The sequence below is a fragment of the Neovison vison genome, chromosome 1, assembly GCF_020171115.1.
Source record: "Neovison vison isolate M4711 chromosome 1, ASM_NN_V1, whole genome shotgun sequence".
NCBI lineage: Eukaryota > Metazoa > Chordata > Mammalia > Carnivora > Mustelidae > Neogale > Neogale vison.
Window position 1 is genome coordinate 168,916,081 of NC_058091.1, and position 19,121 is coordinate 168,935,201.

The window sequence follows — 19,121 nt, forward strand, 5'->3', positions numbered from 1 at the left end:
TCTTCAGTTTGACTTTAAGGAAAAACAATTAAAAATGGCTTAGTAAACTCTGAAAAGACTCTATTTTATGGATGATTGCACCACTAAATAAGAAAGCATTATCTGTGAAACAGTCTAATTGAATTCCTGATGGCATGGGTCAGCTTTATTGTTTTTCAAAAGAAATCTACACTGACGATAGATCTGAGCCTCAGAGTGGTTATTCAGCTCCTAAATATTTTTGCTTTGATACATTTGGAAAACAAATATAATGTTTGTGAACTTGGACTAATAACAAAGTGCATTAAAGTCTTCACAATGATAGATTAGTGGAGTCTCAATTCACTTGCTCTGTGACCAACCAGAAATTGTATCAGTTTTTTCCCCAGAAGGACAGGACCAGCTGCTTTTTTTTTTTTTTTTAAAGATTTTATTTATTTATTTGACAGACAGAGATCACAAGTAGGCAGAGAGGCAGGCAGAGAGAGAGGGGGGGGGTGAAGCAGGCTCCCTGTGAAGCTGAGAGCCCGATGCAGGGCTTGATCCCAGGACCCTGGGATCATGATCTGGGCCAAAGGCAGAGGCTTTAACCCATTGAGCCACCCAGGTGCCCCAAAGACCAGCTGCTTTTGAAATTGTTATCTGGTCTTGATCAACTGCTGCTGTATTCCAGGTTGTCCTTCATTACTACAAGACATTAAAGACCTGAATGAGGGGCACCTGGGTGGCTCCGTGGGTTATAGCCTCTACCTTCTGCTGGGGTCATGATCCCAGGGTCCTGGGATCGAGGCCCGCATCCGGCTCTCTGCTCGGCGGGGAGCCTGCTTCCTCCTCTCTCTGTCTGTTGCTCTGCCTACCTGTGGTCTCTGTCAAATGAATAAATAAAATATTAAAAAAAAAAGTCTGCTAACAATCTCAGTGTTAAAATTTGGCTTTGAAATACTGGTGGGGCTGAATGGTTTTCTTTCTGTCCCATTATCACTTACTTGTGCGTTGAGAATTTGAGGGAAGAGGGGCAGGCATGGGGAAGATGGGAAGATAAGGAATTTCCAGGGAGGCCATCAGATCACTTGCAGTAATAATCATTTTGTCCTTTTTTTCTAAAATTGGTATTCATGCCTTCTTCTTCTTCTTTTTTTTTTTTTAAATTTTTCCTGTTTCAGAGGTAAAAAACGGTAGAGTGAGCATTTTCCTTCCCTTAATTCCATCCCTGATAAGGAAATGTCTCTCAGTTTTCACTGTTATTTATGTGAAGAAAAAAATTGCTTTTGCTTTAAGGTAAAATATTCCTTGTCAAATGAAGGAATCATGGTCTATGCAACAATTTGATAATTATTTATTGAATGCTTCCAACATCATAGGCTGTCTTAGGTGCTAGAAATGTCTTTCTGGGTCTAGTTTACAAAGAGGTTTTTAGTATAAATAGATAAATACATATAGATATATAAAAAAATATATAAATACCTGTTTCAAAAGACTTCATGTTTTCCTTTTTTTACATTGAAGTATGTGATAAATTACATTAATGCATCTCTTCATACTAAATCACTCTCACATTCTTCTTCTTTTTGTTTTTTTAAGATTTTATTTTTTATTTGTCAGAGAGAGAGAAAGAATGAGTGAGCACAAGCAGGGAGAGCAGCAGGCAGAGGGAGAAGCAGGCTCCCTGCTGAGCAGGGAGGCCAATGTGGAACTAGATTCCAGGGCCCTGGGATCATGACCTGAGCAGCCACTTAACAGGCTGAACCACCCAGGCATCCCTCACTCTCACATTCTTGCAATGAAATTGATTTGCCCAATTTCTAGAAAACATTGGCCTAGACTTGATTTAGTATATATATGTTTTTGGATTTACTGAATTTTGTGACATACAGAATTATAAGTATGCCAAGTAATTTTTCTTTCCCTGAGATACAGTTGACATATAACACTATCTTAGTTGCAGGTGTACAACATAAGGATTCCATATTCATCTTGAAATCATGGCCACAATGAGTCTAGTTACATCCATGACCCCACACAGTTACCATTCTTTTGTTGTGATGAGAACTTTTAACATTTCCTCTTTTAGCAACTTTCAAATATACAATACAGTATCACTAATGAAAATCACTATGCTGTACATTATATCCCCATGACTTACTTGTTTTATAACTGGAAATTTGTACCTTTTTACAAACCCTTTCATGCCTTTGGTCCAGCCCCACCCTCTGTCACGGGCCGCTACCAAATCTGTTCTCTGTATCTATGAGTTTGTTTTTGTATTAATTTGTTGGCTTACATGCCACATGTGAGTGCTATTTTTCTATCTGACTTACTTCATGTAGCATAGTGTTGTCAGGATCCGTCCATGTTGTCACAAATGGCTGGACATTCTTCTTCTTCTCCTTCTCCTCATTCTCCTCCTCCTCCTCTTCCTCCCCCTCTCCCTCCTCCTCTGCTTCCTCCTCCTCCTCCTTCTTCTTCAGATTTATTTATGTATTTGAGAGAAGGGCAGGTGCAGAGACAGAGGGAGGGAGATCCGCAAGCTGACTCCCCGCAGAGCATGGAGCCCAGTGTGGGGTTCGATCTTGTGACCTGAAGATCATGACCTGAGCTGAAGCCAAGAGTCAGACATTTAACCAATGGAGCTACCCAGGCACCCCAGGATTTCCTTCCTTCCTTTCTTCCTTTCTCCCTCTCTTTTTTTTGATTTAATTTTTTTATTTGATAGACAGAGAGAGATTGAGAGAATGAGTGGGAGGAGGGACAGAGGGAGAAGCAGACTCCCCACTGAGCAGGGAGCTTGACATGGGACTCAGTCCCAGGACCCTGAGATCATGACCTGAGCCAAAGGCAGATGCTTAACCCACTGAGCCACCCAGGCGCCCCTGACAAAGGTATTCTTACAGATTGATTTTTCTGTGAATTTTGGGATCCTTTTATTTTTTGCGGGGGGGGGGCAGGTTGCTGTATGTGTGTTCCATGAAAATCTTGTTGGGTTTATATTTGAAGTACACTGATGGTATTTATTATTTGCTGGAGATCAGAAGGTTTACAATGTTCCCTTCTCTTCCATCAGCATGGTTTATCTCTCTGTTTATCTAGGGCTTCTTTGAAGGCCTTCAGTAAAATTTTTCTTCAATAGTATGGTTCAGTTGGTTGTACCTCTCTCTCTCAGGCTACTGTTTTTTCTTTTTCCCCCTACTGATTTTCTTTAAATGATTGGTTATCCTTAGTTGTACATTTGTTTTTATGGTGATTAGAGTAGGCAACTAATGTTCACCCCCAATACTGATGTCTTACATGGGCCTGTGAATTCTCAGCTTTGCAGTTGTGGGTGGGTCCTGTTTCAAAGGTGAACTTCCCTTTGGTGTGTGTCTTTGTGGAAGGTCCACTATGACTGCAGGATGACTTGACAGGGGAGGGGTGGGGGAGATGTGTGCCTTGGTGTGTTGAATTCTGGAAAGAGCTAGATCAGGCTCTAATGTCCATCACAGACTAGTCAAGCACACCTTTCCCTCTGTTTGGATTTAGGAAGTAGTTCCTTTGAGTTCTGGCTGAGGGCATGTGGCTGTAGACAGCTATTTTGTTTACACTGAGTAGAGGATGGACTGCTTGGGCCAGTTGTCAAAGGTGATTCATTATGTAATTACCTTAAATACTGCCCTATGGCCCCTCTGGCTTCTATTCCTGCCAATTCTGAGCCTAGAGCTTTCTTAGTTAGGAATGACCCATCCCTCTGCTAAAGCCTTGTCCTGGACTTATTTTGCATTTTGGTTTTCTCTGCTCTGGTCTATCTGTCATTATGATCCTTTCTACCTTTAATCTTCCAAAAAGCCATCAACATTTCTGGAAAAAAACAACCCTTTCCCCCGCCCCCCAAAATAGTTCTTACCCTGACGATGGCTGTGATTTTTCTTTATTAGCCCGGATTTACTGTCATGTTAATGACATTTTGATGTGTTTGTATGTCTATGCGATTGGGGAGGGAACATCTACATCTGAAATCTGGAATTTTAAAAAATTCCATTTTTCTAATATGCTATGTTTCCTATATAAGGAAGTCACTGACTTTTGTATGTTATATATGTAACTAGTCGCCTCTTTGAGCTTTCTTTTTCTTTTTCTTTTATTATTTATTTAGTTTTTTTAAGTGGGCTCCATGCTGGGCTTGAACTCACGACCTAGAGATCAAGACCTGACCTGAGATCAAGATTTGAATGTTTAATCTACTGAGCCACCCAGGCACCACCCCCTTTTATTTCTGATGGCTTTATCAGTTCATTTCTTTGTGGTTGAGGGTTAGCTTTCCTAAAATAGTCATTGATTGGCATTAACTTAGTCATTATGATTTGCAGACTCAAGACTGTTCTTTTTAGGAACATCTCTTGTGAAACTGTTTTTGCCTCATCTGTTCTATTGCCCCTTCATAGATATAAATATATACCTGTGCTTTATATCTTCTTTTTTCTCATTTTCTAAAATCTCTTTTCACGTTCTGTGGTCTGGGTTCCCAGCAGACACTGAAAACAATGTATATGCAGTAGTTACAACCGTAGCTTTTCTTTTCTTTCTCTAGTTTTTTTTCAAGGTTTATTTATTTATTTGACACAGAGAGAGAAAGAGAGAGTGAGCACAAGCAGGGGACAGGAGAGGGAGAAGCAGGCTCCCCGCTGAGCAGGGAGCCCAATGTGGGGTTTGATCCCAGGACCTGGAGAACATGACCTGAGCTGAAGGTAGACACTTAATGGACTGAGCCACCCAGGAGCCCAGAATAGTACTGTTTTTATCATTCTTTTGTTTCCCCTCTTATTCATATTTGCTTAAAAATAATTTATTGTTTCACTTATCCATTTTCTAAATTTTTTCAAAAAGAAACCAAGAAGGGTTCACCTGGGTGGCTCACTGGGTGGAATATGTGACTCTTGTTCTCCAGGTTAAAAATAAAATAAAATCTTATAATCTTATAATTCATATTTATTTTCTTTATTTATATATTTATATTCATTTTTATATTTATATTTATTTATATATTTATATTCTTTATAATCGAAATCTTAAAATCTTACATTCTTAAAAATAAAATCTTATATTCTCAAACAACACGACAAAGGGCTGATATTCAAGATCTATAAAGAACTCCTCAGACTCAATACTCAGAAAACAGATAATAGTGTCAAAAAATGGGCAGAAGACATGAACAGACACTTCTCCAAAGAAGACATATAAATGGCTAACAGACACATGAAAAAGTGTTCATTATTATTAGCCATCAGGGAGATTCAAATAAAAACCACATTGAGATACCACCTTACCCCAGTTAGAATGGCCAAAATCGGGACGCCTGGGTGGCTCAGTTGGTTGGACGACTGCCTTCGGCTCAGGGCGTGATCCTGGAGTCCCGGGATCGAGTCCCGTATCGGGCTCCCAGCTCCATGGGGAGTCTGCTTCGCTCTCTGACCTTCTCCTCGCTCGTGCTCTCTCTCACTGTCTCTCTCTCTCTCAAATAAATAAATAAAATCTTTAAAAAAAAAAAAAAAAAAAAAAGAATGGCCAAAATCAACAAGTCAGTAAACAATGTGTGTTGGAGAGGATGTGGAGAAAGGGGAACCCTCTTACACTGTCGGTGGGAATGCAAGTTGGTGTAGCCATCTCACCCTGCAATAGCACTACTGGGTATTTATACCAAAGATACAGATATAGTGAAAAGAAACTATGAACTGATGTTCATAGCAGCAATGTCCACAATTGCCAAACTGTGGAAGGAGCCAAAATGCCCTTCGACAGATGAATGGATAAAGAAGATATGGTCCATATACACAATGGAATATTACTCAGCCATCAGAAAGGATGAATACCCAACTTTTGTATCAACATGGATGGGTCTGGAGGAGATGATGCTGAGTGAGATAAGTCAAGCAGAGAGAGTCAATTATCATATGGTTTCACTTTCATATATCATATGGTTTCATATCATATGGTTTCACTTACTTGTGGAGTTTAAGGGATAACATGGAGGACATTAGGAGAAGGAAAGGAAAACTGAATTGGGGGAAATGGGAGGAGGAGATGAACCATGAGAGACTGTGGACTCTGAGAAACAAACTGAGGGTTTTGGAGGAGACAGGGGTGGGAGGTTGGGTGAGCTTGGTGGTGGGTATTAAGAAGGGCACATATTGCATGGAGCACTGGGTATTGGTGCATAAACAATGAATCTTGGAACCCTGAAAAAAGAATAAAATAAAAAAAATAAAATTAAAAATAAAAAAGAAGTCAAGAGGATAGGTACTTATTAAATAGTCACACATAAAATTTTTGTGAAGAGGGAAAATGGGGCAGAGTATACTCACCTCTCCTATTCTACCATTATGTGGGTCAGATGTGAAGTAGGAAAGTGTGCAGGGATAAATATTTATATTCATCAGACACACAAGCTAGTCCCACATCATGGGAATAATATTTTGGTGCAAGGATGGACAAATAGACCAACAAAATGGATAGAGTCCAGAAAGGGATATGTACATGTATGGTTACTTGGTTTGTGATAAAGGTACCAGTATGTGGGGGCACCTGGGTGGCTCAGTTGGTTAAGCATCTGCATTCAGCTCAGATCATGATTCCAGGGTCCTGGGATCGAGTTCCGTTTTCAGCTGTCTGCTTGGTGAGCCTGCTTCTCCCTCTCCCTCTGCTTGCTGCTCCCTCTGCTGTACTCTCTCTGTCAAATAAATAAATAAAATCTTTAAAAAAAAGTTCCAGTACGATTCATTGAAGAAAAGATTACTTTTCAATAAATGGTGCTAGAGAAGTTGGTAGCTAGCTGGGAAAAAAAATAAATCTTGAACTTGACCTTCTACCTTAAAAATTAATTCAAGATGATCATAGCTCTGAATGTGAATGGCAAAACGATAAAGCTTCTAGAATATAACGAAGGGAAATGACCACGGAGTAGGCGAGATTTCTTAAACAGGACACAAAAAGCACTAAGCCATAAGGAAAAGAGAAAAAGATAAATTGAGCTTCATTAAAATTGAGGACCTCTGTTCATTAAAAGATGTAATTAAGAGAGTGGGTGGGCAAGACATAGTTTGGGGAAAGATCATCGTGATACACACATGCGTATAACTTGACAGAGGACTCATATTCAGTAGAGATACTAAAAACCTATATCAACAATGATAAGGCATGTAACCCAAATTAAAGCCACAAGGAGAGAATGGCACAAAACCAGTAGAACAGCTAAAATGAAAATACTCAATGTGTTGGTGAAGTGTTAGAGCAGCTGAGCTGCTGATGGACAGTAGATTCGTTCAACCACTTTGGAAAAATATGTCTTGCTATTTATTAAAGCTAAACACTCTCCAGTCTTATGACCCAGCAATTCAACTTCCAGATATATATCCAAGAGAAATGAGCATCTGTCCACCAAGAGGCATATAGAAGGTTGTCGGCAGCTTTCATCCCAGAATCCCAAACTGGATATGGTACAAATGTCCAACAGCAGAAGGATACAAAAGTCAACTGTAGTATGTTCGTAAAAGAGAATTCTTGCAGCCATAAAGGGAAGGACTGACATATGGGAACATGGATAAATGTCAAAAAGTTCTGATGAGAGGCACCTGGCTAGCTCAGTTGGAGGAGTGTGTGGCTCTCGATTTCGGGATCACGAGTTCGAGCCCTGTGTTGGAAGTAGAGATTACTTAAATAAATAAATAAACGTTAAAAAAAAGTTACCTCCCTAACATAACAAAAGAGACACTTAGAAAAGAAGTTCTGCTGAATTAGTGAAACCAGGCACAAAGGCATATATATCGTGTGATTTCACATACGTCGAGTTAAAGACGGGTGAAGATAATCAATGACGATAAAGTTGGGGTAAGAATTTATACAACTGTATAGTTAAGAATGTATACGTTACAAGTATATAAATCATACCCGAAACAAGAAAAAAAAAGGTTGGGAAGATGGGTGAGATTTAAGGAGGGCACTTGGGATGGGCAGTGGCTGATGTATGGAAAGGTTGGATCACTCTATTGTATACTTGAAACAAATATTGAACTGTATATAAACCAACTGGAATTAAAATAACTTTTTTTTTAAAGATTTTATTTATTTATTTGACAGACAGAGATCACAGGTAGGCAGAGAGGCAGGCAGAGAGAGAGGAAGGGAAGCAGGCTCCCCGCTGAGCAGAGAGCCCGATGCGGGGCTCGATCCCAGAACCCCGGGATCATGACCTGAGCTGAAGGCAGAGGCTTTAACCCACTGAGCCACCCAGGTGTCCCAAAATAAAAACTTTTTAAAAAAAGATTTTATGTGTTTATTTGAGAGAGAGAGAGAGAGAGAGAGAGGGAGTACAAGCCAGGGGCAGAGGCAGAGAGAGAAGTAGGTTCCCCACTGAGCAAGGAGCCTGATGGCAGAGGATCCCAGGACCCTGAGATCATGATCTGAGCTGAAGGCAGGTGCTCAAACAACTGAGCCACCTGGGTACCCTTAAAATAAAAACTGGGAAAAAAAAAAAAAGCTAAGGAAGAAAATAACATCTATAATTTTTTGTTTCCTTGCTCTTGGCTCAGTGCTTCAGGAACAGTGAGTTTCTCATGACTGTGCTGAGAAGTCTTGGCCTCTTTCCTATCCTCCTGATGGGCCCAGCAGGAGGCAACACACAACAGAATGAAGCGATGGAAATCATGGTGGCTGTTAGGTTGACCTTTTTGTATCCTGTGAAGAGGGGCATCAATGTCAAACTGGACTCTTGTCATTTTAAGTCTCTCCCTGAGAGAGTGCCAGGGCACGGGGCATTTGTTCATCGCTCCTCTGCATACACAGGAAGTAGAGGACTCATCCACAAAGATCTTCCAGCAAGTGGGGGCTGAAGGGCCCCAGGGCACCGTGGAAGCATAAAGGAGAGACAAAGGAAGCAATACATGGAGCAGGGCTAAAGGACATATGTGCATAGCCCTATGACCTGCACACACACTTGATAAGTCATAACTACTCTTATTCAATCTTAAGTTTAAAAAATTTTTTAAAAATTTTTATTTATTTTTAATTTTTATTCATTTTTAAAAATTTCTTTTCAGTGTTCCAGAATTCATTGTTTATGCACCACCCCCAGTGTTCCAGAATTCATTGTTTATGCATAGTGCTCTGTGCAATCCGTGCCCTCCTTAATACCCATCACCAGGCTCACCCATCCCCCCATCTCCCTTAAGTTTTTTGATTAAGTCAGTAACACCTCTGAGTACCTGGTAAAGACTCATCTGGCCTTCTTTTAATGTCTGGGCAAGAGTATGTGTGTGGGGGGGTGTATATATGTGTGAATATCTGCATGTGGTGTGGGTGTATATGTGTGTACACATGTGTGTGCACCACAAGAGAACTATCTTTGCAATGACCTGATAATCCTTTTCTATGAGAGATCACTTCTGCTGGATTTCTGGGGGATGATAAATAGCCCGTTTGCATCCTCAACACCTGCCAGCAAGGAGCCCAGCAGAGAGTCAAGCCCTCTGGTTGGAGAAGTCATGGGCCATCCTGGTGGAGAAAATCAGGCGCTCTAGGGAAAAGCAGATTTTAACTGAAGGGTAATTAAGGAGGCAACAGGACTGGAGTGACCGTCATTTGGAAGTGAGGGGGAAGGACTAACGAGAGTGAATGGAGACTGATGGAATAATGCTGACCCAAAGCTAAGTTTCTAGCATTGCCTGAATAATACATAAACTTGTAATTAAGATTTAAGATGAAGCCCTGTGGGAAATGTTCTTTGGGGCCAGAAGAATTCAATATTTCTTGTGGTCATTAAAGGAAAGATGATAAATCATCTTTTCCTTCTCTGTTGGAAGTAAGAGAGTGGGAACTTGAAACACCAAGAAAGTGCTGAGGTATTTAGAAGGAAGAACTTGAGGCTGCTGGAGATGGTACCAGGAGGTTAGAAATTCCAGACTCGTAGGAGTCTTAGTGAGTTCTCATCTGCTGAAATGTGTGTCATGACCCAGAAGAATTTCGACTTTTTGGTGTGGGTATTGGGTGGAGGATGGGGAGAAAACTGACTTGGGAGTTTTGAACTCTTAGGAGGTTTTTTAAAGGAGAGGTTGATCTAAACACTACTGTCCTGCCGACTGGTATTTGTTGAGCTTAGATTTTAGGTTTGAGATCTTTGCCGTGAAAGTGACTGTTCCAACTATCTTGACTGCATTCTGTGAAATGACTCTGTGTGTGTGTGTGGCCCCTAGGTGGAGGTCCATTCACAACATTCAGGATGGTGCAGGGTGAACCTCAGAGTAATGGAGATTGGAGTTACAAAAATAACTAGGTCACTTACCACGTTTTTAAATTAAATTAAATTAAATTAAAAAATGTTTTTGAGAGAGAGAGTGCACAGTGGGGATGTGCGGTAGGACTGGGAAAGAGAGACTCCTAGGCAGCACCCCCACCCCACCCCACCAGCATGCAGCCCGGGTGACAGGTTGCGGGGGGATTGATTCCATGACCCGAGATCATGGCCTAAGCCAAAATCGAGAGTGGGACCACTTGAACCAACCAGGTGCCCCACTTACCTCATTTTATACACAAGAAACCAGAGTAGATTATCCACAGTTATGCAGCCACTAAGCAGTTGGGCTGGGAGTTGAATGCAGATTTCCTGACTCAACATCTAAGGTCCACAAAGAGGTGATTTCAATCAGAGACTGCCCAGGGCAGGAATCATTTTGTCATCAAAAGTCATTTGCTGGTGCCTTATGGTTTCTCATAGATGATCATACTGGGCATGGATGGAGAAAATCATAGACACATTTTTTTTTTTCTTTAGGCTACAGGTTTAGGGAATAGAATTCTATTGATTTCAATAGCCATGAGAGGTAGTTTTATTATATCGTCAATAAGGAAGAATAGGGAGAACATTTTTCCTTCAGTTTCATTTGTCTGAAAATGTCTCATTCCTTTTTTTTTTTTTTAAAGATTTTATTTATTTATTTGACAGAGATCACAAGTAGGCAGAGAGGCAGGCAGAGAGAGAGGAGGAAGCAGGCTCCCCGCTAAGCAGAGTACCTGATGCCAGGTTCGATCCCAGGCCCCTGGGATCATGACCTGAGCTGAAGGCAGAGGCTTCAACCCACTGAGCCACCCAGGCGCCAGTGAAAATGTCTCTTTCTTTAATAATGGCTTGGCTGCTTGGCTCTTTCCCCTCAGGATTTTGAAGGTGTTAATGAATTATTTTCTTCTTGATGTTACTATGAAGAAGTCCATTGTCAGTATAATTAGTGTTCCTCTATAAATAATTGATCATTTTGGCCTTGTCATTTTTTGTGGTTTCACCATGAAGGTCGATTTGTAGATTTAGCGATATTAATTCTACCTGGACTCATGGTGGTTCCTGAGACTTAGGCTTTGTCTTTTACCAGTTGTGAAAAAATTCACAGCTATTATCTTTGTCAGTATCGCCTCTCTCCCATTTCCTCGTTTTTTCCTCCCAGTCTCTTAAAAGATCTCATTCTCTCTTCTCTTTTCCCCCTAACCTCCTGTTCATGGTTTGCATCTCTCCACTTATCCTTGTTCATCCTTGATCATTTCGCCACAGCTGCCTTCCTCTTAACTGGTTTTCTCTTCAGATTTCAAACCTGCTGCTTTGCCTGTGCACCATGATATCCTTCTTTTAAATTTCGGTGTGTTGCTTCAACCAGTATGTTTGTCCTCTTGCTCTGATGGTTGGGGAAGATCCCTTCCCAATCCAGTCTGTCCTGAGAATGGATTCCTTCAAGGATCCCAGCTTGGTGTGGAGTCTCTCTTCTACCTTCTCTGGGTCAAGGCACATCTCTTTATGGCTTGTTAATATGCAAATCCTCTGTTACAACTTCTCATTCATTTCCTGGTGTCAGTGAAGCTTCAGCTCCCACTTACAGTTTAACTTCTATTGAACAAGAAAAAAAAAATTCTTGGTGTTCCTCCTCATTTTGGGGGTGTTTTCTTTTATTCCTGTGTCCTTGGGCATGCATTTAAGTGGAGTTTTGAGATCAAGTTCCCGTAGATGCTCCCCTACATAGCCTGAGCCACCCTTGTATCTGGGCTTTGTTACCTGGGGTTGGTTTCCGGGACTTGTTTTTAAGTAAGTCCCCTGGGGGAAGGGGAGCAGGGACAGTTTAGGGGTTAAACAACAAGGTTATTGTTTAACCTGGATGGAAGCCTCTGGCTAAATAGGTCCTTACGGGATGAGGCCTGAGATTCTGCATTTCTCACATGATGCCAGTGCTCTGGCCCACAGATCAACCTCTGAGTAGCAGCATCCTAGATTACGAATTATTTATTGCAAACAGAAATCAGTGGAAATTTATCTCTTTTCCAAAGAAGTAAAGGATTAGAGCATAGAGAAAAAGATTCTAATAGTTATATTAGTTAGTTTTGTTTAGCTGCAAGTTATTTTGTACAAAAACTGGAGAACCCCTTGGCATCCTAGACAGGCTTTTTTTCTTGGTCTGCAGAATGGCTGTAAATAGGAATTTGAATGTGGTCAGCCAAGAAACTGTTAGAATTAATACATAAATTCAGTCAAATTTCAGGGTACAAAATCAATATAAAAATCTATTGTGTTTTTATATACTAAAAACAAGCTATCTGGAAGGGATATTAAGAAAACAATCTCATTTATAATTATATCAAAAAGAATAAAATAGCTAGGAAGAAATTTAACCAAGGAGGTGAAACACTGGGATTCTGAAAACTATAAGACACTGGTGAGAGGAAGTTGAAGACACAAATAAAGGGCAAGACACTCTGCTCAAGGACTGGAAGAATTACTATGTTTAAATGTCCATACTATGCAAAGCAATCTACAAATTCATTGCAATCCCTATCAAAATTCCAACGGCATTTTTCACAGAACTAGGACAATTCTACAGTTTGTGTGGAACCACAAAAAACCCCTTGATAACCAAAGCAATCGTGAGAAAGAACAAAGCTAGAGGTTTCATATTCCCTGATACCAAACTCTATTATAAAACTATAGTAATTAAAACAATATGGTATTGACATAATATAGATCACTGGAACAGAATAGAGAGCCCAGAAATAAACCATGCTTATATTATGGTCAATTAATTTATGCAAAAAAGGGATTGAGTCTTCAATAAACGGTGTTGGGAAAACTGGGTGGTGACATGCAAAAGATTAAAACCAGACCACTTTCTTATACCACATACAACAATAAACTCAAGGGGTGCCTGGCTGCCTCAGTCAGTAAAGCGTGTGACTCTTGATCTCGGGGTGGTAACTTTGAGCCCTATGTTGGGTGGAGAGATTACTTAAAATTAAGAATTTTTTTTTAAGATTTTTTTCTAAAAGATTTTTATTTATTTATTTATTTGACAGACAGAGATCACAAATAGGCAGAGAGGCAGGCAGAGAGAGAGAGGAAGGGAAGCAGGCTTCCTGCTGGGCAGAGAGCCTGATGCGGGGCTCAATCCCAGGACCCTGGGATCATGACCTGAGCCGAAGGCAGAGGCTTTTAACCCACTGAGCCACCTGGCACCCCTTAAAATTAAGATCTTAAAAACCAAAACAAAACAAAACCCCAATAAACTCAAAATGGATTAAGTACTTGAATGTAACATGTGAAACCATAAAACTGGTAGAAGAAAATGCAGGCAGTAGGCTCCTTTCCATCGTCTTGGTGTTGATTTTGTGGACCTACTTCCAATGGCAAGGGCACAAAAGCAAAAATTAACAACTGGGACTACATCAAACTAAAATTCTCCTGCATAGTGAAGGAGACCACGGACAAAATTAAAAGGCTACCTACTGAATACAAGATATTTGTGTATCACATGTCTGATAAGAAGTTCATATCTAAAATAGGTAAGGAACACATACAACTTAACGCCCCCCAAACCCCAATAATTTAACTAAAAATGGGCAGAAGACCTGAATGGACATTTTTCCAAAGAAATCCTGCACATGGCCAGCAGATACCTGAAAAGATGCTTGACATCACTAATCATGAGGGAAATGCAAATTAAAGCCACAATGAGAATGGCTAACATCATAAAAACAAGAAATAAGAGAATTGGTGGAGAAACCCTCGTACTCTATTGGGGGGAATGTAAATTGGTATAGCCACTGTGGAAAAGAGTATGGGGGTCCTTCAAAAAATTAAAAATAGAGTTACTATAGGATCCAATAATTCCATTTGTGGGTATTTATCTGGAGAAAATGAAGACACTAATTTGTAAAGATATATGGAATATTATGCTCATGGCAGCATTATTTATAATAGCCAAGGTAAGGAAACAACCCAAGTGTCCATTGATGGATGAATGGATAAAAAGATGTGGCATATATATATATACACACACACACACACACACATATCCCATTCTTTTTTTATGGCTGAGTAATATTCCATTATATATTCCATTTTATGTGTGTGTGTGTGTGTGTGTGTGTATATATACATATATATATAAATATTACTCAGCTATAAAAAAAGAATGAGATCTTGCCATTTGGAACAAAAGTGGAGCAAAACAGTAATCATGCTAAGTGAAATAAGTCCAACAGAGAAAGGGAAGTACTATATGAGTTTACTTACATGTGGAATCTAAAAAACAAAACAAACAAACAAAACAAAACTCTTAGATGTAGAGAACAGATTGGTGGTTGCTAGAAGAGAGGGGAGTTGGGAGTGTGTGAAATTATTGAAGGTGATAGAGAAGTACAAATATTAGGTTATAAAATAAATACTTCATGGGGATGTCATGTACAACATGGTGACTATGGTCAATAAATAATATTGTATTGCATATTTGATTTTTTTAAAAAAGATTTTATTTATTAATGTGACAGAGAGATAGAGAGAGCCAAAGAGCACAAGTGGGGAGGATATGGCAGAGGCAGAGGGAGAAGAAGGTACCCCACTGAGCTGGGAGCCCAAGGTGGGGCTCGATCCTGGGACCCTAAGATCATGACCTGAGCTGAAGGCAGATGCCTAACCGACTGAGCCACCCAGGCGCTCCTGTATTGTTTATTTGAAAGAGTTGATCTTGAAAGTCTCATCACATGAAAAAATGTTATGACTCCATGGTGAGAGATGGTAACTAGACTGTGGTAATCATTTTGCAATGGATGCAAATGTCAAATCATTATGTGGTACACCCGAAACTAGTATCATGTTACATTCACTTACGCTTTAATGAAAAAAGGATAATTATGAGATATGAAATTAGGTATGAAAAAAGAAATTATTAGGTATGAAATATCTGAAAGATGTAAAAATAGTAATTGTAATAATAATAGTCATAGCCATAGTTTAAAAAAACCCATAAACTAAAAACAAAACAAAACAAAACAAAAAGCCATAGGTGATAGTAGGGCACTGGAGTTCTTTTGTGGCTCATACCAAGTGAAGGCATGTAGCTTTCATTTATTGGGGTGATCTTGCTTGTGGACACACAGTGCTGCAGCTGAGGTCATGGTTCTCAAAGCATAGTTCCTGACAGCAGCATCTGCAACATCTGGAAATATGTGAAAAATGTAGATCATCAAGCCCCACTCGGAGCTACTGAGTCAGAAACTCCGAGTCTGGACCCAGGACATCTGGTTTTAGCAGGTGCTCTCGGTAATTCTGATGCATGCTGAAGTTTCTCTCTGCAGCTGGCATAGAGGTTGTATGGTACGTGTCAGAAGGCTGGAGGGCGCAAGCAGACACTGAATGCCCCTGTGAATCACTATGTTGAGAAGGTAGAGATCCCATCCTCTTTCTGTATTCCCGTCAGACAGAATGTGTAGAAGAACGTGTTGTTTAGCATGCAAGGTCAGGGGTTCTGGGGTTGGCCAGCCAGAGTGTCTCCTTTGTAATGAAGAGGGTCTGGATGGCTGGTGTTGATGTCCTTGGAAAACTGGCCATGCACGGTGGATAAAGGCTACAGACGCAAGGCTAGCTCCTCCACCATAAGAACTAGCCATGATGCTTTGTCCAGTCTGCCGCTTCTGGACTCCGAGCATGTGAGCTCACCCCAGAAACCTCACCTTCTCGCTCAACGTCTCTGGGTCTTCGGTCCTGGACCAACACTCACCCTTGGCTTAGAATCCGATAGGGTGCAGCAACACCAAGGTTAAGTTTCTCAGCTCTGGCGTGAAACAGCTCCATCTTGAATCTTGCCTCTGCCTTACAGCTGCGTAGTAACTTTCTCGACCAGTTCCCCATTACAATCTTTCTGCTAATCTGGAAAATGAAAATAACTTTCCATTGTTCTTTGGGCTAGTGTCAGTATCAAATGGGATTTAAAATAATTGGAAAGCTCACTAATTCAGTCTCTAGGAAATAGCGACTGACTGAATCCTTACCTAAACGCTGTGGTAAGGATCGTTATTTCTTTGTAGGGTTGCAAGAAATAGCAAGTAAAAATAGAGGACACCCAGTTAAATTTGCATTTCATATACACAATTGTATGACCCTACATTTTCACGTTCTTTGTTAGTAGTGCAAGGAGCATATTTAAACTATAAAATTATTCATCTTTTTTCAAAAGAAATTATTTATTTTAGAGAGGGGGGAAAGAGAGAGAGAGAGAATCCTCAGACTTCCCACTGAGCCTGGAGCTTGAAGTGGGGCATGAACCCCAGGACCCCCAGATCATGACCTCAGCTGAAGTCCAGAATTGGTCACTCAACTGACTGAGTCACCCAGGCACTTCAAAATTATTCATTGTTTAATTGGAATTCAGATTTCTCTAGGTGTCCTATATTTTATCTGGTAAACCTGTTCCAAAGTTTCAAATGAGTAATGCAGCTAGGAGAGCCCAATGGGGTAACTTGTCCAAGGTCATGTGGTTAGTAAGTAATGTAATTGGGATGAAGACCCAGGTATGTCCATTCCAACATCAGATTCTTTCTGTGTTCTGCTATCCCTCATCCTTGGTAACATGTGGACCAATCAATTTCCCTGAAAGGACTAATTTTTATCCCCTTTAAAACACTGATAATGGGGGTGCTTGGGTGGCTCAGAGGGTTAAGCCTCTCTGCCTTTAGCTCAGGTCCTGATCTCAGGGTCCTGGGATTGAGTCCCATGTCAGGCTCCTTGCTCAGTGAGGAGTCTGCTTCTCTCCCTCCCTCTGTTCCACCCCCCACTCATGCTCTCTCTCTCTCTCTGCTCTTTCTCTCTCTGAAATAAGTGAATAAAATCTTTAAAAAAAACTCCTGAAGTTCCTATTGGAGTCCCATATGTGAGAACATATTTAGGCAGAAATAACTCTGTGCTGTTGCGTTTTTTTTAAAAAAATGCTTTTCTAATGACCAGAATGCCAACAGAATTTTCGCACCTTCCTTAGATAAACATGGGGGAAACCCGTGGATTACTGTCTGGAGTTTATATCCGTATTTAGCACATGTGGTATTTATTAATCAATATTCTCTGTCTCTTTCTATTGGAGATGTCCTTAGATCCTACAGTTTTTAAAGAAATGTATCTTAAATTATTACAATGACCCAAGCATTGATCTGTTGGTAAGTTGAGAAAATACTGATAAATGAAAAAAAAAGTTCTGCGTTCCTGTTGAACACGATGACTTACACTGAGCGTGATAGATCTTGCTGAGTCACAGAAATCAGAATTTTTTTTTTTTAAAGATTATTTATTTATTTATTTGACAGAGAGAGATCACAAGTAGGCAGAGAGGCAGGCAGAGAGAGAGAGAGAGGAGGAAGCAGGCTCCCTGCTGAGCAGAAAGCCCGATGCGGGACTCGATCCCAGGACCCTGAGATCATGACCTGAGCCGAAGGCAGCGGCTTAACCCACTGAGCCACCCAGGCGCCCTCAGATGGTTTTATTTTAATTTCAAAACATGCTTTGATTCTTTTCTCACAATTGAACACAGATATTCAAAACTTGCCGAGTCACTGTTGAAAATACTAACTTCTTTCCTCCTTTTGGCCTCCTTTGAAGAGACATGATTCAGGAGGGGGACTCTTTGAGACAAATGAGAGAGAGGAAAATACATGTGAGAGGATAAGGTGTACGAGATGGCTATTGAGGATGACAAAAATGTTTGCCACTTCGGCATTTTCAAATTATTTGGCAATCAGTTTGACTACTGATGTCGAAATTCATTCATTTTCCAAAATGGCTGAGGCTGCATGAGTTTGCAGGGGTTGTCACATTGCCAGTAACAACCCTGCAAATACCTCAGATGTATTAATAGAATAGGGCTTGCACTGTACCCAGGACTGTTCCAAGGCCCCTGGGATAAAAAGGTAATTGAACTAGATCAATCCTGACTCTCGCCCCTTTACAGTCATTTGGGGAGGCAGGACATAGCAATCCGAAATGAAGCAGGGGGCCCGTAAATCTAGACGGGATACCGTCGATATGAGCCTGTGGGGTTCAGAATTGAAGCTCATCTTATAACTTCTTTTCTCAGGAGCATTTAACCAGAAGCAAGGGTCCTCAAGTACGTATGGCTGCTACCTTAAATCAGTTTACTTGCATTCTCCTTGTAGTCTCTCTTACTTGTAGTCTCTTTTATCCACTGTATAAACCGTACAAGCACAAATTTAATACAATCTTGATCGCTTATCTTACGAGAGGCATTTAAAAATGGGTCTGAAGGCCAACCTGAGTATACAAACTCTAGGATATCGACAACATGGTCAATTCTGTAGTTATAATATTTAATTATTAATTTGCTTGCACTGCAAATTTAAAAATGCGTATGTAACATGAGATGATTTTAGGGATGTTGCTTTTTTCTAGGCTCGTATGTTTCTAGAGGACAACACTTTCACTTCTGCCTTAGTTACTGAAGACATCACTTTTCTAAATCCTTGTGTGATGCTGTCAATGGTTGGGTCCAACATACCCATCTGCTTCACACTGGAAAAGTTATTTAAAAAAATGTCTTTTCAGTGTGTCATTGAGATCTGTACAGCATAATCACTCAGTGTGTTGCTTTTCAGGTGATCTTGAAAAAACTTGTTTACCGAAACAACCCATTGGATTCGTGTTACATTTATTGTTCTGCTTTTAAAAAATTCAGCTTTGGGGCACTGGCGTGACTCAGTCATTAAGTGTCTGCCTTCAGCTCAGGTCATGATCTCAGGGTCCTGGGATAGAGCTCCTAGTCGGGCTCCCTGCTCAGCAGGGAGTCTGCTTCTCCCTCTCCCTCTCTTCCTGC